Genomic DNA, 21058 nt, shown 5'->3' on the forward strand with positions numbered 1-21058 from the left:
CCTCCTCCTCCCATATAGTCCTTAGATCAAGTTTCAATAATTGAAACCAATAAAAACTGTCATATTTACCCTACTTCAAAGCAACAAGGGAGAAAAGTTAAGTCTGGGTGATTTTTGAAAGCACTTGTAATCAAATGTGCCACAGTCGAAGGAATAGCACAACATTTTACAAAAGTCAGATTCCGAGCAACAGATTAATTCGCAAAGTAAAATACATATATTTTGCAGTTTAATAGCTCTACAAGAAGCCTACTGAGTCCATACACAATTTAAATATATACGGTGCATAAAATACACTTAGATCTACTCTCCAATAGAAATGCAAAAAGACGTACATTAAAATGCATAATGTAAAATTCAGAAACATGGTTTTTGCATCTAGCGGAGCCGGGCGAGGGGTGAGAGTAGGGAAGCGAACGTAAACAATCCCAGATTCGCGTAAGCAAAAAAAAAAAAAAAAAAAGGAAAGAAAAAAAAAAGAAAAAGAAAAGAGAAAAAAAAAAAAAAGGAATCCTCCGATGTCTCCCAACTCAGCTGGTGGAGGAAGGCCGGCCAGGCTCGGTCTGGTCCTGGCCGGCAGTGCAGCCCGAGCCCCCGGGAGCCCCTAGTGTCCAGGGCAGAGCCCTCTCTGGGCGCTCGCGGCGCTGCCAGTGGGGCAGGGCGGAGGGCGCGCAGGTAGAGGATCGCGCGGCCGCCTCGCCCCCTCCCGGACCCCCGGCGTCGGGTCCGGCTCCCGCGTCCCCGGCAAGTCAAGCCCCGGCGCGGAAGGCGCCCGCCCGGCCAGCGGCGGCGGCTGCAGCGGCCGCGGTGACTGCTTCGGGCCGGGTGCGCGCCCCGCGCGGCGGCTCAGCCCGAGGTCCCAGCGCCGCTCGGGGTGGGGCAAAGTTGGGGGCCGGGGGGGGGCGGGGGCGCCCAGCACCGCGGACCCCCCCGCCGGCCGCCGCCTTTGTCTCGGCGCTGGGACCCCGGCCGCCCTCCCGCCCTCGGCCCAGCGCCCCGGCCGGCCTTGCCCGGCGGCGCCACCAAACTCGCCGCGCGGGCCTCGCCCCGGGCGCCTCCACCCTCCCGGGGGTCGCCGGCGGCCGCGGCGCGGGGGTCGGGAAGGAGGGGGCGGCTCGGGCTTGGCGGCGGCGGCTGCGGCGGCGGCGGCGGCGGGAGGAGGAGGAAGAAGAGAAAGAGAAAGTTTGGCGCAGGGGGAAGGCGAGCGGGACGCAGCGAGCGAGCAGGGCGCGGGCGCGGGGAGCGCGGGCGGCGGCGGCCGGGCGCGGGAGCCGGGAGGGGGCAGGACGAGCCCCATGCAAAGCAGCCTGGGCGCCCCGAGGAGCCCCGCGTCCGGGCGGTGGCGGCGGGAGGAGGAGGAGGAGCAGGCGGCGGCGGCGGCAGCGGCGGGAAAAAAAAAAAAAAAAAAAAGAGGGAAAAGTTGCCACTTACGCGGTTGCTTCTCCGGCGGCGGCGGCTGCAGCGGCGCTGCTGGCGACGGCGGCGGCGGCGGGAGCTGGCGGCGCTTTTAATCCCGAAAAGAGGCGCTCGGGCCGCGGAGCCCATCAAGGCAGCAGCGGCGGCTGGCGGGGGTCGGCGGCGGCGGAGGACGCGCTGCTGGCGGCGGCGGCGGCGGCGGCGGCGGAGCTGGAGCGCGCTCGGCGGAGCCCGGGGCGGGAGGCGGCCGCAGCCGGGGAGCCGGAGCCGCCGCCGCCGCTGCCGCCGAGCAGCATGGTTGGCGGGGAGTTTACAGCCCCCGGAGCGGGCAGGGGCCACGGAGGAGAAGCGGCGGCGGCGGCGGCAGCGGCTCTAGGCTGTAATTGGGATGCAAAGCAGGCGGCGGCGGCTGCGGCCGGGAGGAGGAGGAGGAGGAGGCGGCGGCGGTGGCGGCTGCAGCGGTCGGAGGGGACGCGCTGGAAGTGGGAGCTGATGAGTGAAAAGAAAAAAAAGTCTTTGGATCTTTATTCTGCTAATTAGTTTCCTGCAAAAAATGGCTGTGATTAATTCAGTGCGCATGTGCTTCATTACCCAGGCACGACGGGAAGGGCTAATTAGCCACCTTCTGGATCAATAAGATTCAGCAAAAAAGAAAAGGGGGAGGTGGAGGGAGGCAGAGGGGAGGAAGGGAGGAAAAAAAAAAAAAACCAGGGGAAAGTGATGAGCAGGGCACGGAGAGCAGGAAGAGAGGATGGGAGAAGAGCCTAGGAAGAGGGAGAGAGGCACCAAAAGTTTATGCATGTATTAAAAACACATACACACACACCCACGACACACACACACGCGCACACACACACATACACACATCGAGAAGTGAAATGCAGAGACGCAACAATAGGAACCTGGCTAAGATTTTTTTTTAAGATTTTTTCTTTTCTTTTTTTCTTTCTCTTTTCTTTCTTCTTTTTTTCCCCCTTCTTTCTCTCTCTCGCTTTTTTTTTTAGCAAGTGCAGTAATGTTTAAATTAAATAGGAAAAGAGCATCTTCAAAGAAGGGGGGCTTTAATGGGGTGGGACAGCTTAAAGCAAAGGTTTAAGTGAAAGACCAGAGACTTAGAATAGAGACCACTTTAAATTGCAAATCTGAGATTTTTTTAACTGAGGGAAAATTACCTCCCCCCAAATCAGAGGATGAAGGAAGAAAATATGGAGAAAACTTTAACACATACCATAGACTAGACAAAAAAAATATGTTAATTTTGTTCTTCTGAAATAAGACGCAATCAATCTTCTCGGGTTCTTTAGGAGGAGAAGGGAAGAGAGGAGTGATGATTAGAAGATATAAAAGGGGCAAAGTGAATCAGAACTGAAAGGGGGTAACTTTAGGAAAGACAAGAAAAGGAAAAGTTGCACTTGGAAACAAGTCCAACTTTCTACCTTTCTGGACTTAAAAGTAAAATCAATTTTCTCGTGTAAAACCTGGAAAACAGATGTTTTCAAAACACAGGAAGCTATTTTGCCATCAAAAGCAGGGATGTAATAAAGGCAGTGAAAAATAATTTCAGACTAAATTCATAAGAAAGAAAGCCAATATATTTAAATATCGAGGAAAGGTCTAGAGTGTAGAAAAGGGGGAAATTACATACCCCTTTCCTAATGCCAAAAAAAAAAAAATAAGTCTTACAGCTACCTCTAAGAGTTTGGAGCAGAGTCACGAAGCCAAAGGGCTTGAAATGAGAGGATGGATTTCAGATAAAGACTAGGAGCGGTACATCCCACCAGAGCCCAAAGGAGATCCTTGGAATCAAAGACAGCAGCCAGGGACCCTGGTACTGTACCGATTCCCAGTACATCAAAGCCATCACTTAGGCTGGTGCACGGTACCTCCAAAAAGCAAGCAAACAAACGCAGGAAGAACAAGAGTGTCTCTCTCTCTTTCTCTCTCTTTCTCCCCCCACCCCCAATCCTAGACTCAGCGTCACTGCTACTGCAATAGATTTTTTTAAGTGACAAGTTGTATTTATGTAAGTTCTAAATATGAACTAGTACCATTGAAATTACAATGTCTGGAATAAAATAAAATGCAATCTGCACTTTAAGTGATCTGCAAACAAAGGTAAAAACAACATTTATGTTTTTGAAGGCATTATTAGTAAACCCTGTAATGTCAGGTAGAGAGAGTGCGCTAAAACTTGTTTTTCTTGGGGGGGGGGGAAATTTGCCCTAGCCTACCAAGTTATTTATTTGAGAAGGAATTTGAGAATTAATCAGGAAATCTGTTTGATTAGAAAGTAATTCTTCATTTTGAGAGATTTTCCAATGCTCTTACGAGCATGCAGCTTCTTAGGCAAGACTAGAGGGAGAAAACCGGTTGAGGATTTTGCAGGGTTACCTCATCTAATCCTTCTGAATTCACTCTGGGAATAATGCTATTTTATTTAGGGGGAAAAAAAGAAAGAAAATACATTTAGAAAAATCGGGGGTTTCCTCTCTATGAGCCAAATCTGGGTTGCCATTCAAACTTTTCCTGGCTGCTTCTCCATGCGGGACAGCTGATCAATAAAGCCAAGTCCAGCTTGGCTTGCTACAGGTTTCACCAGTCAGTGCTTGCAAAACCTTTGTCATTTTCTAAAAATAAAAAAGCTAAAAGTTATTGTAGAAGAAGGGGCTTTTTTTTGTCCCCTGCACAATGTGTCTTTTGTGAGGTTAATGCCATTCTGGGCTCTCGATAGCCCTGGACAATGGGAACTCTCCAGGAGACTGCAGAGACTCTGGCTTTTTTCTTTCTAGCCCCCTTTTTTTTTTTTAAGGGAAGGATGAAACATTCCTACAGTCCAAACACAACCTCTACTTTGATTAAATAAATATTTATCTTTATTGTAACCATTGTATATTTTTACCTTCAGTTTGTCCGGTTTCTGATTATTATTTTAAATTTTTCATTGGCAACAGTTAATCTTTTTTTTTTTTTCTTTCCCTTTCAGTCCAAAGTGCAGGTCAATGTAAAATGTAGCTGACTGAAGGAAGACTGGTAAATTCTGAATTTTCCATCAGGTAAGGAAAATTGTTCAGACCCTTAGGAGTATTTGTTCAGACCCTTAGGAGTATTTTTGCTTCCTATTTATCTTGTCTTCACGAATCTTCATGAATCTGTTAGTTTGGTTTTTTTTAAGATGTAGCAGAATTAAATTTCTCCTTGTAGATCTTGAAAAATCACTTAAATACTATGTATTTATTTTCTTTTAAAATGTAAATAGTACTAGAAGTGAACTTGTAGCTGGTTTCGTATAAAACAGTGTGGAGGAAGTCAGTATTCCATTGGTATAAGCTATTTGGAGGAACTTCTGGATATAAATGAATTTCACGTTGCAACATAGGAAAATGTCAGCTTAATCTGGTAAATACTTATGCTAATTTTACTGAGTGAATTCGTTATAAGGAGGAGAGGTACCAAGCTTGTATGATTGAATAATGCTTAGACGATAATCCAGCATCTATATGGATTATTTTACGTACAAAATGAAAAAAAAGGAAACAAGAAATTCAGAGTGTAAATCCTTCATTTAGCTGGCAAGAGGGCAGAAAATTTTAGACCAACCTGTTTTTAAGACATTTACATTAGGGAGGGAAAGTGGAATGTAGGCTAAATGTTGCATTGATGTATACATTTTTCTGCCCCTCACTCAAATGAATGGATGTATACATAAACACAAAGATATATGCATAAAGGGGTACATAAATATACATTTCAGAATGACTTCAGATGTCTTTGCATCTGTGTGCGCGTGAATATATATGTGCACACAAATATACAAGGTGCACATAAATGCAGGTACTGTACAGACGTATGTGAGTGCTCTCTCGATGGGGGTTTGTGTTTCTAGATCTGTTTAAAGCCACTGCTTTGCAAATATAATATAGAAATGTTGGTTTAATGATGAAGATGTGAATGGTGAATTCGAGTAAGAATCTGCTCCCCTGCAATTTTCAGAATATGGAGTTGCAATGTGAGCAGCTATTATTTGGTCCAAGGGCTAAAGATGCGATGGGCCAGTCTTAAGGGGGATGGAGGATGGAGGGGTTTTAGGAGATCTCACTTCGAAAGAGCGTAGCTCTGGGCCCTGGATTTTCTTCTGCACGAGTACTGGGGACAGAAACAAAAAAAAAAAAGAAGGGGAAGAAAAAAGCAAGCCCCGAGTGCAGGCAGGAGAGGTTGAAAGGACGCCTCTCTGCAACTCTAGAGCTAGATCTAAGAGAAGGGTTGGAGGGTGAAGAATGTGCGGGTCCCCTTTTGAATGTGTATTGTTATTCTAAGTCTATTGTATGTACGTGTTGCAGTCCTTTCATTTGCCACGACAACATATGGATTCCATAAATGCAGACATGCCGAAGTGCATCTGTCTGGGTAGTTAACACGATCCAAACATCCCTCCTCGTTCCACTAACTCCGGCTCTTCCTCGGGCTCCCCGGCAGAGCTCTGGGCCGGCCGGCCGGTGCCCCAGGCTCGCAGCGCCCCGCAGTCTCGCCCTTTTGTGGTCTCTGCACGGGATCCAAAGTGCCGCGCCGAGGAGGCGGGCTGCTCGCAGTGTCCGGGTCAGAGGCGCCGCCGCCAGGGGCCTCTGCGCACGCGGGGAGGAAAGGGTTAAGCAGCCCGAGCCCGGGGAAGGGGCTGCGCTCATCCTGGAGCGAGGTGCAGCCACCGGCAGCTGTGATTTAGGGGTCAAGTCCGAGATCACCTTTCTCCTGCCTCTGGAAATGGCAGAAGATGAGGTAGGGAGGGAGGAACCGTAGAGAGCAGCAGCCAGGCGCGGCACGTGGCGCTCCATCCAGCCCACCCCCCATCGCCCCAGCCCACCCCCTGGCCCCCGGACAAATCGGACAGTTCTCTTTTCTCCTAGGCATGCGGGTGCGGTTCTTCTAAGCGTCCGGAATCACTCCATCCACGGCTCTGTCCTACGGTTAAACCCTTGTGCCCCAACCTCAACCACCAAATCAGAAAGTTTGCTCTCAGTGCGCCAAGGAGTGAGCCGCTGGGTCTGGGTAAAAATTGCTCCCCGTTTGGGAAAATAGAGGTGCCCCTGGCAGGATGAAGGAGTTTAGTTGTTGGTGCCAGCCCCTCAGACTCAAGCCCCACAAGCATGAGCGGATGTACACAGGTGGTGTCCATTACATGCAGCCTCTTGCTTTGTGCCTACATTCTCAGTCAGGTCAAGAGCTTTCTTTGCCCCAACTCGGGCAGCCTGGAAAATACTTTAGTCAAAATATTTTTCACGCCTGAGAGATAACCAAAAACCAAATTCAGGTTTGTTTCTGAGACGTTTCACTGGAAAAGAGCAAAATGTCTGAATTCCCCTTTTGCCTTGGCACAGCGTCGGGTCGCCAGGTTGTGGGGTCTTAGCACCCAGGTGACATCCTAGGGGCTGCGGGGACGCGCACGGTGCCCACAAAAAGGGCTTTAATTGAGAAAGAGCTCTCCAAATCCACCCCCATGAGGTTGGACAGTTAGGACAACGACAGCTCTTTTGGAAAGTTACTCCAAAAAAAAGGAGTTTGGGGTGGGAAAAGAACTGGCTGGAAGTGACAGAGAGAAAGAGGAACTAGGTCTCTGGGAGACAGGAGGCAGGTGGGAGGTGCAGAGAGAAGATAAGGACATGAACGAGGAGGTCCGCGGGACAGGGCGTGTAGGGCACAGCGAGGGAGGCTCCGCGACGCGCTCCCCGGACGCTCCCTCCAGCTACCGGGGTGACGGTGAATCACCCCGATTTTAGCTTCTGCTTCCAGGGCCAAGAGCAAACCAGCTGGTCTAGAAGGCAGCTGAGGTCTGTCTTCTGAGCCCAGCCGCCCCTAACCCTGGCAGAGCCTCCAAACCGCGGAAATCAAACCAAATTGGCCGCTCGAATCTAGAGAGGTTTCATCCCTGGGGCAAAGGGGAGGGAACAAGCCTTTTTTTTTTTTCTTTTGAACTCCTGATTCAAAAGAGACCACAACCTACTCTTGAGTGCCATCCCCAGTACATGGATTGTGGGTATGTTTCATTCTTTCTTTCTTTTTTCTTGTTTCTCAGAAGTAAAACCTTTAAAGAATTAGCCCCAAACTTGGAGCGCCCGGGTCCTTGAAAGAGTTCCAAATGATAAAGCCTACCCTTCATTTCGAATACATGGCGCATTGTGAAAATGAAGGGCAATTAGTCAGTTGCAGGGTTTGAGTCAGATTCCCAGTTTCCTCGGCTCCTTTGCAATGGAAATCTAAAATCCAACCTTGGGGCAGGAGGCGCGCGGAGCCCGTGGCTCTCTCGGGTTCCCCACCGCCTGCACCACGGGCAAACGGTGGCTTCCCTTTTGGTGACCTGGTACTAGAAGTTTGCACCACATCTAAAGCCTGTGGCGGGTGAAGAAGAGAGCGAACTAACCTCATCACGAGGCAACAAAGTGAACCACTCGAGGGCAAGAGACCCTCGGTCGGGCTACGTTCGCTTTAGGGATTTCCAGGGGCTAACTTAGGGGAATGAATGGTGGCGACTTCTGGCTTGCCAGCCCGAGGCACCAAAGGGAAAGCCATCAGAAGCACGGACGGCGGGCTTGGGAGCAGGGCTGTGAGTGGGCAACTGAGACCTGGCTCCCATCTGCACGTAGCCCGCCAGGGCCGGCTCAGAGAGACGGTGCCCAAGGTGGCACGTGCATTGTTGACACGCAGACACGCAGGCGTGCGCTAATGGAGGGATGCGCGGCTGAGCAATCCCCCCGATGCTGCATTTCTTGCAGGCATGGCTTGTTTAATGGCCAAGGAATTGAGTGCCTCTTCCCCCACCTCTTTTTTTTTTTTTTTGCTGAGAAATGTAAAAAGGAACCTATACCGTGTACATATTCTGAAGAAATGTGATTTTTTTTTCTTGAGAAATACCTAGCCTCATAATATTTCTGATTTAAGGGACGAGGGAAATCTTTGAAGTGAAGGAAATCAGTGGGGGACGAAGTAGCTTTTCCTGATTTTTTTGTGCCTCTCCTCAAAGCCAGTAATGGGATTTAAAATGAGAGATTCCCAGTCCTCGTCCTCCCTCCCATTCCATTTCACTCTATTCGCCCCAGAAAACATCTGCGGTAACCGACTGCACGTCTAAGGGGACGGTTTAAAGAGAAGGTTTGGGGAGCGCATCAACTTTCTCTTTTTCAAATGAAGTTGAAAAAAAATTCCAAGGACAATTTAAGCAACAAACGACACCGAACAGATATTTTTCCAAAGCACAAATTTTCCGATTCGTTTGTTTCCCATTCTCAGAAATAGAGAAAAAAGGCGAATCTGATCTTCCTGCGCGCTAATGACACGAAAATCTGGGGCCCGCGCTTGGTTAAGGCTGGTGGGCGGAGGACAGGGCGCGGCCCCGCCGGCCCTGAGGAGTCCGGTGCGCGCCTGGCCTGGGGCGCATCGGCTGGGGCTCCAGTTAGCCAGGCTACCTGTCGGGTGACCCGAGGGCCCAACCTGTGTCTAGGCAGCGGACCTGGTACTGGCCCCCTGTGGGGTCGGGGCGCGCCCTCGCAGCCGCCTCCCCGTTTAATTCCAGAGTTTAGCAGGGACATTCGACGCCAGTTTCCTCTGGCCCGGGCGTAAGGCGCACCCTTTTCGCGTCTGCTCTCCGGTCCCAGTGGACTGGGTGTTGTAGAGACCCGGCGCCGTCCCTCTCCCAGCCCCCATTCAGTCCCCAAGAACGATATCCTCGAGAATCCCGACAGTTTTCCCGGGATGCTGATGCCAGTTCGCTGAGCCAGCATGCACGTCCCTAATGTCCGGTACACACAGCTCCATTTCGGGACCCTTTTCTTCCTGCCAGCTCCGAGCTCCTGGGAGGAAGCCTGTGCACTCCGGCCCCTGGAGACATCAGCCGGGGCTCTGTGCCTGCGATGAGCCGCCGCACTAGGACCCGGGCGCCCCTTGCAGGTGCGCGCAGGGCATGGCCCGGCGGCCCCTCGGCTGGGCGGGAAAACCGGCCCGGGAGGAGCAATTCGATCACCCCATTGCGCCTCTGCGGGTGCCCAGAAAAACCACCAGGCCCAGGGCCACGCCCCAGCAGCGGCCTGGGAAGGAAAGGGCGCGGTGGCGGGCGCCCCTCGCGCCCGGGGCCCGCGCCGCCAGGCCCAGCGCCTGCCTCCCCCTCACGCCAACTCCGCAGCCAGGGCCGCTTGTCGTTCCATTCCCTTCTGGCCGCCCTCGCCGGGCTTCCCAGCCCTTTTCAGGCCACAGATGCCCCACCCGTGCCCTGCGGGGCTCCGAGATGGGGGCCCTGAACCCGACTGCGGGAGGACACCTGACCGAGTCCCAGGCAGTCCTCCCCCTTTCCCCACCAACCGAAGCCTGGGGAAGGAAGGCGGTTCTGCGCCCCTCAGCCCCAGGTGCAGAGCTGGGAAGCGGGGCCCTGCTCGCCACCGAGGCCGACCAGAAACCGGGCTGGCAAGGAGGTGGGAGTGGGTGTCCAGAGTTAGCCAGAGGCGGACTGGAGGGGTGCCTGTATCTGCGTGTTTGGTGTTGCACGTCTCCCTCCCTCTCATTCTGTCTGGGAAGAAAAAGGAAAGCGGATTTGTGGCGACCCCTCTTTCCGCAGTCTGGGAACGCTGCTGCAGGAAGAATTGCTCATAACGACACTTAAGCCCCGACACTTGAATGCTAAAGGTTAAACTTACAGTCTTCAGGGAAGGGCTTCCTGCCAACTGGAACAGTGGTGCGCGCTGCCACAGGCCCTCCTCCACCCCAACCTGGCCCCCTCCAGGTACTGCTGATGTCGCCGGCTCTTGGCATTTGTGCATTTCAGCCAGGGGAGCCCCTGGGTGCTGGCTCTTCCCTGTCCCCCACCTTCAGGGAACTTGTCCTTCCCGGCCTCCCCCATATTTTGCTTGTGGCTGTTTGAACCTCAGCTGGCCCTTGGGATCCCTGCCCTGTGGGTTCCGACTAGACTAGCTCTGACTGTGAAGTTGGAGTGAACCCTCCTTAGCAACAAAGATGCAAGTGGATACTTGAAGAGAACCCGCATTCGCACTTGGTGGCCCCTGCAGCTTGGTGCAGGTAAAAACCAAAGCTAATGCATTGAATTTAGTGCCCACCCTTGGAGGGGTCTGCAGGAAGACCCTGGCTGTAAGGGGGAAGGTGGGGGCCAAATTTTCAGGTGGGAAGCTTCCCCAAAAGGAATAGCCATAGGGGGTCTCTATCCCAGGGACCCTGTGCTTGGAGCCTGGAGCCAAGGGCACCTCTTCCCTTTTCCTCCTGACTCCCAATCACCCCACCACCACCACCAGCACAAAATAGTGGTGGGATTCAATTCAGTACCCTTACAAAGGCTATTTCAGTAGGAAATAGGTGGTATAGTAAAGAGAATGGAGGCTAGCTCTTAGAAGCCAGGCAAGGTGGCCCTTCTCTCTTCCTCCCTCCCTGAAGAGCCCATATTTGTTGAGCACCTACAGTGTGTTAGCTCTCTGCCAGGCACTTTACATGTAATTGCATTAGATTCTCCCAGTGGCCTACGGAAACTGGTATTCTTAGTTCCATCTTATAAATGAGGAACACCAGACTCAGAGAGGTTAAGTCACTCCCTTAAGGTCACACAGCTATTAAGTGGCTCAGCTTGAATTCAAACTCGGGCCTGTCAGACTTTAAAGCTATTTCTATTACACCAGCTGCCTCTTGTCAAGGTCAGGAGAACCAGAGGACCCAAGGGAAGATAAAAGATGTTCAGTGCAGACAGGCTGAGGGGCGGGAAAGAAAACTATTGTGGGAAGGGCTCTCTGGTTTTGTGCAGATTCAGAGCTAAATTCAAGGCTAGGAGACAAGGCACTGATGGGCATGGAGGATGTTCACTAAAGGAAACAAGACAGAGAGGACAATGAAATATAACAATATAAACAAAACCCCAGGATGACAGCGACGTAATATAACCCATGAAACAACTGCCCAGTATACCCTGGGGTTTGTGGGCCTGAGATGGCCATACCAGAGGAAGTGGATACCAGGCCTTTTTGTTTTCCTTTGTACATTTTCTTAGTGTGTCTGAAGCTCAGACAAGTTCCTTACTTCTGTGAGTCAGTGGGGCTAACAGGAAGGGATGATCAGATGACTGGACTACTCATGAAAAAATATTAGGAAATCCAGTAAACTGGGAATAAGAGAGGTCAGTAACCCCCAATGGCAGGCCTCTTGGGGGGCTCCTCGTCACTCTAGTGCTCAGTTTTGCAATCCCTGGAGTTGAGAAGTGTGTGTGGTAGCAGATCTGTTGCCCCTGCCCCAGGAACAAAAATGCCAGTGTTGCCAATACTGAGGTTTGGCCACGTGAGAGTTGTCCACCAACTCTGGCCTCCATGTGTAGCACCAGCCACGGAACCAATTCACTGGGGGGTTTGCAGCAAGGCAATGGGGTAGTCAGTCCAGCAGCACAGCCTGATGTCTTCTCATGGTACTTAGCTGGGTTGACTCCAGCAGAAGCTGCATCAAGTGCAAGATAACTGGGCAGGACTGGCCAGGCCCACACGGAGGGGCTGCTGAAAGCCTTGTTAAGGAAGTACTTGTGACTCGGCAATCCAATTACATAATGCTGCAAAAATAACTCTGGGCTGGGAGTCTTGTCAGGGTGACGTATTTTGTTAATAGAGAGGGGTATCAAATATCTATCTTCTAACCGAAGGGCTGAAAGTACACTTGCGTGCACTGTGCACTGATTGGACCCCTACCCTCTGCCCCCACAGGGGAAGTTAAGGGGGGGGATGGGAGGGGGAAAAGCAGCAACTGAGGCACAGATTTTCTCTTCCCTCCTTTCCCCCCATGTGCAACTAAAGCCAACTGTTCAATTTAGCTGTATTCCTCGAACTTGCAAGTCCATCTACAGGGACATGTATACCCAAATTAGTCTTGCAATGTCCCCTGCTATAAACTGATCAGGGGAAGTTGAAGGAAAGAAATGAAAGGAGAGACAGTAAGAAAGGAGAGGAAAACAGAGTGAAAAAAGGTTTTGTTTTGTTTTGTTGGGGGAGGGGAGGGAAAGTAGTAAATTGTCTTATTATATGTATCTAGACTAGTCTAGGCCTCCTGACCTTCTTGCATTAGGGTTACCAACTGGTCCCAGTTTGCCTGGGACTGTCCCAGATTTAAAACTGTTTCCCAGGAGCTCTCTCAATCCTAGAAAATGGAGACAGTTGGTCATTCTACCTGCTAAAGGCTTTGGCCAAATTTCCATAAGGAGAGAAATTATGATCAAAATAAGCTATATCCTTTCAATCCAAAATTATTCAAAGAATGACCTAAATGAAATATTTCATCACCGATGTAAAGGCCCTATTTCCAGGAATTTGGAGAAAGAGCCATCCAGACACTTCCCCCTCCCACTACCATTTTGAACTCTAGAGCATTACAGGTGGAAAAAATACCTGCTCCACCCACTTTGCTTTTCAGATAAAGTTTCCAGATGTGCCTTTCCCATTTTAAAATGTCCTGAACTCCTGCCGTGTTTTGTTTGGGGACCCTTTTATGTCATTTTTACAGAATTCTGCTTGAAAGTCATTGTAACTTGTTTGGTTTTTTTTCCCCCACCTCATCTCTTTTGTGGGGTCTCAATTCCTCCCTGTGGCACCACAGTCACACACTGAACTGTATCCAAATCCTTTAATATATTCTCGTTGAGTCTGTTTGTATTTTCTGTTTCTTAATGTTCATAATTACAGCATCTGATCCTTTCATTCTAAACTGCTGCCTTCCAATCCATCCTTAATCTAGATCCATCTGAACCCCTTCCAAAGAAGACACGAGGATAACCAATCCCCTCCCCTGTAAGACACTCACAGCATCTGAGCTTATGATTTACATCCGTTTCCACCTCTATTCTTTTTTTTAAATCAAAATGTCTTTAAAACTCCTTGAGCTAATTATAAAAGCAAGTAGCTTTCCCTCCCTGAGTCATATTCCTTGGCTTGTAAAAATGCAATTCCACCCCGAGACCACCTTGTTGCAGATGTGAAAACCTGCTAGTGGAGGATGCAGCAGAGAGGAAAGGGTGAAGCGGGCTCGCCTGCTGCCCTCCCCCAGCAGGCGCTGCCTTTATGGAGTCTATTTCCAGTCTGTTTACCTGGCAAGGACCACGTGACCCACCCAGAAGGAAATGCTGACATCATTGTCTCTCTCCCACGTGTGCGCCTCCCTCCCTCCCGCTCTGCCCGCATTCCGGCATCCGTCCTCTCCGCGCCGGCCCCCTCCCCCAACACTCACGCCTTCCTCCACTTATTTCTCTGTCTCCTGTCACACTTTCCTTTGTTTTCTTTCTTCCTCGTAGGCCGGCTTCTAGACCGTCTTAGGTGCGCGCGTGCACACACGCGTACCCTTCTGGGTGTCCCTGTCCACCTTCCTTTTTTTTCTTCTTTTAATCTTGCAGCTCTGTGGCCACTGCGTCCTCTGTTTTCAAAAACACACTTCCTCTTTCTCTCTAGATTTGAGATTTCTAAATTAAAAAAAAAAAAAACAAAACCATACAGTATGGAAGGCCTAGCAAACCTTCCAGGCCAAGGGTGGGGTTGGTGGTGGGGAGGGCAAAAAGCAAGGCTGCTCGGTCCAGCCACTCAATTTCTTGCTCCACTGGGCTTCGGAGATTTAGGTGTTGGGGGTTTGGTCCAACATGCCTTATTTATTTATGTATGTTCAGGCCTGTCCTCTTCCAGTCTCCGTCCCACATTTTCATTGCTGCTGCCGACCAGGGCGCCCTCCCTTCCCCACAGCCAGACCATAGGTCCCTGCAGCTGTTGGCCTTGTGCGGAAGCAGCACGTGCAACCCGCTCCTGGTCTTTTTTCTGCTGCTGCCGCCGCGGCCGCTGCTGCTGTGACTTGCTGCCCACTCTGTAAGAGGCCCGAGAGAAGAGGCTCCTCAGCATCTTCCCAGCCTGGGACCCAGGGAGCTGGGAAAGCCAGGAGGCAGAGAGGAGAGGCGGTGGGCAGCACAGGTGTCTCCTGCCTGTTCAAAGGGCTGTTTATAAAAGGAACCCAACGGTAGGGTTCTGGGGTTCAGGGTTCTGGGGTTCGGCTGCTCCAGCGGAGCTTTCTTGGTGCACGTGGGCACCGAGGCAAAGCATGCAGTTTAGAGGAAATGCTTAATAAAGACAAGGAAGCCTTGGTTTTAAAGGAGCAATCTAAATTTAAAAAAAAAAGGCATGGGAGCCTCAAAGTGTTTATTTATTCTCACAGCAAGGTGGAGAGAGTACCGGTGTGCCTGGAAACTGCTTTGAAAGTAGACAGCCAGGTAAGAGAGGCCAGAGGGCGATACAACCAGGAATCAAAGGGGACAGCTCTCCTGGGCCAAAAGAGGCAGAATGCAGAAGGCCTGCCCTTTCACTGCCACCTCCCAGCCCAGGCTGTTACTCCTGGGCTTCTACATCTTTTAGTTTGGGAGCAGGAGGTGGAAAGAGGCAAGGGAAGGTCACACAAGAGTGAGACTATTAAGTAATCATTACTTAGGTGTGAACTCATAATCCCCAACACTTGTAAAGGTGGGACTCCACCAAGAGCACGTGAATACTTTAATGGGCATTTTCCACTGCGTTGTACAGAAAATCAGAAATACGGCATCCTGTTGGAAAACCCTGCTAAGGTCTAGAGATGAGATTTCCAATGTTAAGACAATACTGGTCTTCAGTGTTTGGATTCAATCCAGTTTCTTAAGACACACTGCTGGTACTGTGCTTGTTAAAACGGTTCTGGTAGCCAAGCAGGAGAGAATTCAGATCATTACGAGGTTACCTGCTGGAGACCTGTTCACTCAGCAGTGTACAAAGCTGGCAGGGGGGTGTCTGGTCAAGGAGGCCAGTCATAGATAAGTCTCTTCAGACTCCACAGGATCTAAATCCTCTTGAGACATGGCAGAAATCTAGAACTTTCTACAGGCTTTAAATATTTTGTACAGATTCTAATTTTAAACTTCCAAAGGTTATATGCCTTGCTGTTTTGGGTTGTCAGTTAAATAGATGCCTCTGTTGTCAATTAAATGATTTTTGTGGCTTTTGAACCCAAATAAAAGTGGTGTTGGAAAGTCTCAGTGTCATTCTCCTCATCTCCATCTCATCGTTTATGGAGCCCCTGGTCGGGCAGAGGTTTCAAACTCCCAGCTGCGGGTTTGAGATGCCTGTTAGTGCATCTCACACTATCCAATTCTCAGCAATTTTTGTCAAACTAAAGCCCAGGGTGGTAGACAGATGTAATAGAGGGTGGTAGGAATTATGCAAAAGCAAACAAAACAGAAGGGTTCTAGTTCTTTTACTGTGGCATCTTTCAGCATTGGAGGGCTCTGGAGAAGCATGTGCTGGAAGTTCTTTTCCCATCCTTGAGTCTAGCTCAAGGCTCACGTTCACTTCCTCATGTGGGCCCTGTCCCAGGCCCAATGTTGGAGGTGACCTCACCCAGCTTCTCATATTTAGCTCTCCAAGCATGTTTCCTGGATTAGTTTATAACTATGCAGGAACCAAAATAGTATCAACAAGATCCATGTGTTTCACTGTGCAATACCTGTGCTGATGTGGAAATGCACGCGCATTTATGACTAGATTTATATTCATGTTATGGGCTACTGCACCAGCTTCCCCAAGGACAGGCACCATATGGAGTGTACACTGTACCCATCTCCATAAATGCCCTCTGTGCTAATTGGTACTCAGTGATGTGCCCTTGATGAAGAGGAGGATAATGAGAATGATGATGACAATGATGACAACAACGATGACAATTATGACAACACTGAATTGCCAATAATGATTCCAGAATGAAGACAGTTCTGGGCATAGAGATAACGGTTACCAAAAAAATGAATGAATAAAGTTTAGGACTTCCATTGAGCATTTCTCTGGCTCTTTCTTTGTCTTTTTTCAAAGCATAATTACTCTTATGCTTATAACTTAGTAAAAGAAACATAATCTCAACTGCTGAGCCTGTGGGCTGGGCTAAAATGTCATAATAATAATGCAATCGTTTTTTATTGTTGGTATATTTTAAAAACTATGATTTAGTTACCTAATACTTCTCTCTCTCAAGGTAAATGGCCACATCAGAGAAGCAATATTGGCAGCTCAGGACAGAAGCACCTTCCAGTCAGAGCACCAAGAAGGACTGAAAGCTGGAGATGGATGTATCTTGCAGTGATACACAAAATGTAAGTAAATAAACACATTTAAAAACATATTAGTAAATACATACAAAAAAGAACTACCTGGAAGAATCAAGGTTTTTTCTTAATAAAATAAAAATGAGATAAAACTTAGAACATGGAAAGATCACCAAAGGCCTGGGTTCTAGTCCCAGCTCTGTCACTAAGAGCTGGATGGCCTCCAGCAAGTCACTTAATCCTCACATTGTGAAGTGGAGGTAACAGTACACACCCCACGGGGTGGTTTGAGGATTAAATGAGATAGCAAATATAAAGAGTCTAGCACAATGCCTGGCACACTGGCAGGTGTTTAATCCACCATGGAAATGATTAATAATATCCTGATACTACTTACGTGGCATTGCCAGGTTGGAGTGTGAAGAACGAGTGATTGTGAAAGTGCTGTATAAACTAGAGGGGCCTAAACAAATCTAAGATAGTCTTTTTAGGTATCTTGGGCTCTGGGTTAAGTCTGTTAGTATTGGGAAATGGGGCAGCGGCATAGAGATATATTATCAAGGACAAACTCTCTCCACATACAGGTACCTAATATCCCTAATTCCAGCCATAAAGTTACTGAAGTATGAGGAACGCAAGTGCCTCACAGACTTCCTCATGGGGGGTGTTGTGAAGATTAATAGTTTAAAATGATTAACAGTTATTAAGGTGCTTGGATTCCCTCAAGCAGAGGGGATATGTAAATCCAAGGAATCATCATAAAAGTAATATCATCGCCATTCCTCGCCACCGACTCTTCCTAGGCTGGAATAGAATTTCCAGAAGTATCCTTCTCTTTTAGAATTACAGAGTATGACAGATTTATTTCCACACGTCCCGCTTGCTTTGAGAGTTACTGTTTCCTCTTCTTTCCACCCCCTCCCCCCTCTTTGGTGACAGAGAAGCCTGAGAACCGATCCTGTCAGGAAGTTCTTGGGGAATTTTCAGAAGGATGTGAGAAGTGGGGTATCGGAATGTCTGTGTGCAGCCACCATTTACTTTATTTTCTAAAAAATATATATTCATAACCGATCTTCCAAGCACATCTGAATAATCAAAACCATGAATGACAAACATGTCAGATCCATTCATCAGGACTCAAAGGGTCTTCTGGGGGAAGTTACCATCATTTCTTCCTCTTGAAGCAGGTCAGGCAACTTTCCCCCTCTGTTGGGGCTCTCAGAAAGGATGTGCTGCTAAATCCAGACCCCAGGATAGGGGCTCAGTTGCCCTCTAGACATCTAACGCCAATCCCCAAATTTTCTGAATTTATTGACCAAGATGTTGCAGGGAGCAAGTTCAAGCATCTTGCTAAATAAAATATAGATTACATTGATCATTTCCCCTCAATCTACTAAAATCTTGTTACTCTTTCATGGAAGGAAATAAATCAGTTTGACAGGACTTGTTCTGTCAAGTGATGTAAGTTCTCAACCCCTGCATTTGCTATAGATTATTCTAGAAGTGATTTGGCAGTCCTTTTCTTTCCTAGGTAAATTTCCAGATTAGGACATTATGCACTTCCCGTTTTCTTTTTAAAATTAGACACATTAATGTTGCTCTCTTTTGGTCTTTCCAAGTTCTCAAAATTGAAGTGACTCTCCCATGATTTGAGCCAGTAATAACAGATTCCCTAATAAACAACTTTAGTCTGCAAAAACTCTACTTAAAAAAAAAAAAAGGTGTTTCTACTGGTGTCTAAGGAATGTTTAAAAGTTGATCATGCAAGAACAGTGAGAAAGCAAATGGTCAAGGTGTATGACCTCTACTTTGACAAGGCTATTTCTAGATCTGTCCCATGGATTTAGATATTATCTGAAGAGAGTTCTGAATAGGAATGGGTTCAAGGCCAAAGACACATATCGTGAATTTTCAGATTGTGTCAATCTTGTAAATCTCATACAAGTCAAAGTCATTATTTTCCATAAATATATTGAAAATCCACTGGACAGTAAATGAGAAAAATGGGAGAAAATGGATGAAAAACCTCATAACTTATACTTCTTAAATGACAGTGGGCAGAGGGTCTGCTCACTTCCTGAAATCTCAGGGCATAAAAAAACTCAACATTTCCAGAATACACACTGCACAGAGATAACCTCAAAGTCAGAAAAGCCCCAACTCTGTGAAGACCAAGATGGGTGCACAAAGGCGACATCCTTGTAATGAAATTCAGGTATCTTGGGTACTTCTGGAAATTCTACAGTTTGGGGTTTCTAAGCTTAATTAAGATAGATGCTTGTTTAAAGGCTCTGGAACAGAAAACACACACTGCCCTTGACAGGTCAAAGCTTGGTATTTACCCATCTTGTGAGCCTGAAATTTAAATTCCTTTATCCTTTCTTTGGTCTACCATGCCAATTCCCACCCCAGCCACCTGCCTTTGGATTGTTCAACACCTCTGGGATATAAAGAGTGTGAGTTGACTGTACCCTAAACAAAGTCCTGCAAAGCAATAGCCCATCATGGATGGCTGCTGGCTCCTTGACAAATTCCCCAAACCTGATATGTGGCCGCTCCTGTTCCACACTCCTCCAGCCCCCACCAATCCCACTCTTTCTGAACACTGAGCAAAAGATGTCCACCTCTTGTTTCTGGAAACCACAATTTCAATGAACTTCATCAACATGCCTGGCATACCGCCATAAGGTACCTTGTATCGCACCCTCTTTTCTACAATGAAATGTGTCTATATCCTTAATTATTACCTCCTTCCTCCTATTTTGCTTTGATTCCACTGCAAAGGCTCTCCTGGTCTCAGGAGCCCAACCTTTCCAGGTCTCTCTAATTCCCTGCTCCTTCACTTTTTTATCTCTCCCTACTCATGCCCCCAAGGCACACCTGCCTCCAACACTCTCACGTCTTTCTCTGACTACTCCATTTCTACTTGGAAACAAACACATGCTCTAGTCTGTTCTGTCAAACAACAGCAGCAACAACAAGACTTTGCTTGATTCTACCACCTATTAGACATGCCACCCTTCCGTTCATAACCCAACTTCCTAAAGAATCATTTAAACACGTTGTCTAGCCCAGGCTTGAACACGTCCAGTGCTGCGCATGGCTGTATTAGAGAAGGTGGTCATTATTTTGGGCCTAGACTGATTCCACTGTGGCTCCTGCCCACTGGTCCTACGGTCCTCTTGTGAGGCCACCCAGAGCAAGTTTAATTCCCTGATGCAGATGGCCTCCCTTCTGTACCGTCCTCCTCTCTCTGATCTTTCTGAGCTAGGGATGTCCTGTTTCTTCAACAGTGTTTCACATGACCTGGTTAGAAGATCCTTTGTCTTCCTGTTTCCAGTCTGACTCTCTTCTTAAAGTGACATGGCCCAAGATCAAATGTAAATTATCCACCTCTGCTCTGTCTACCACAGTAGACCGAGACTCCCACCTTTTTTGTTCTCTTCATTACCCTTTGCTCCATACAATTGTTGAATCCTCCTCCTGTTAATTTAAACCTCTAAGACAGTGGTTTTCATTTTATTTATTTATTGATTGATTGATTTTTGAGATAGGGTCTTGTCCTGTCACCTGGGCTAGAGTGCAGTGGCGTCCTCACAGCTCTCAAACTCCTGGGCTGGGTTCAAGCTATCCTCCTGCCTCAGCCTACCAAAGTAGCTGGGAGTACAGGCATACACCACTATGCTCGGCTGATTTTTCTTTTTTTTTTTTGTAGACATGGGGTCTTACTCTTGCCCAAGCTGGTCCTGAACTCCTGGCCTCAAGCAATCCTCCCACCTCAGCCTCCCAGAGTGCTAGGATTACAGGCGTGAGCCACCATGCCCAGCCAACAGTGGTTTTCAAAGCATAACCCATGGAGCTCCTACTTCAGAATGACCCAGGAAACTTTATGTTATAGTCTGAATGTTTGTATCTCTGCAAAAGAGGGCCCTTACCAGGAAACGAATCTGCAGGTACTTTGATCTTGGACTTTCAAGTCTCCAGAACTGTGAGAAATAAATGTCTGTTGTTTAGGCCACCTAATCTATGATATTTTGTTATAGCAGTCCAAGCTCCCTAAGACACTTTAATAAATGCAGATTCTTGGGCCCCACCTCAAAATCTTTGAATCTGACAATCTTGGGTAGCACCTGGGAATCCATATTTTAAACAAATACGCCAGGTGATTTTTATATGTGCACAAACGTATGAAAAAAAGTACCCCAAGATGTTCTCAACACCTGTGTAGAATCCACCTTCTTTTCAAGAAACCTTGTTCTGAATTCATACTTAGGTAATAAGATCCCTGACTTGTAAATGTTCTTATCCATATCTAAATTCTACTTCTAGATAAATAGCTCTTAAACTCTCACATTGTGGCTTAGGTGCCTCTAAATATCTCATGGTAATTAGCATAATATCCTACTCAGTAATTTTCCTTTGAATGAAGGAATGAATTTTACATTTTCTTCCCACTAACTTTCATTTTTTGGTGTAAGCTGAAAGCAGATTCTGCAGTGAATACTGGAAGACTGTGCTTCGTAGGCACGGTGGAAG

The 21058-nt window shown here is 48.2% G+C and overlaps 1 long non-coding RNA gene across 1 annotated transcript; it reads left to right on the forward strand.

The window, feature by feature from the left end:
- Positions 1-2108: 2108 nt before the first annotated feature.
- LOC123625006 lies at positions 2109-20276 on the forward strand. Its single transcript, XR_006730333.1, has 3 exons — positions 2109-4469; positions 16453-16570; positions 20238-20276. It is a non-coding gene; the product is annotated as an uncharacterized LOC123625006 (long non-coding RNA).
- Positions 20277-21058: the final 782 nt, after the last annotated feature.

Source organism: Lemur catta, chromosome 20, assembly GCF_020740605.2.
Source record: "Lemur catta isolate mLemCat1 chromosome 20, mLemCat1.pri, whole genome shotgun sequence".
Taxonomy (NCBI): Eukaryota; Metazoa; Chordata; class Mammalia; order Primates; family Lemuridae; genus Lemur; species Lemur catta.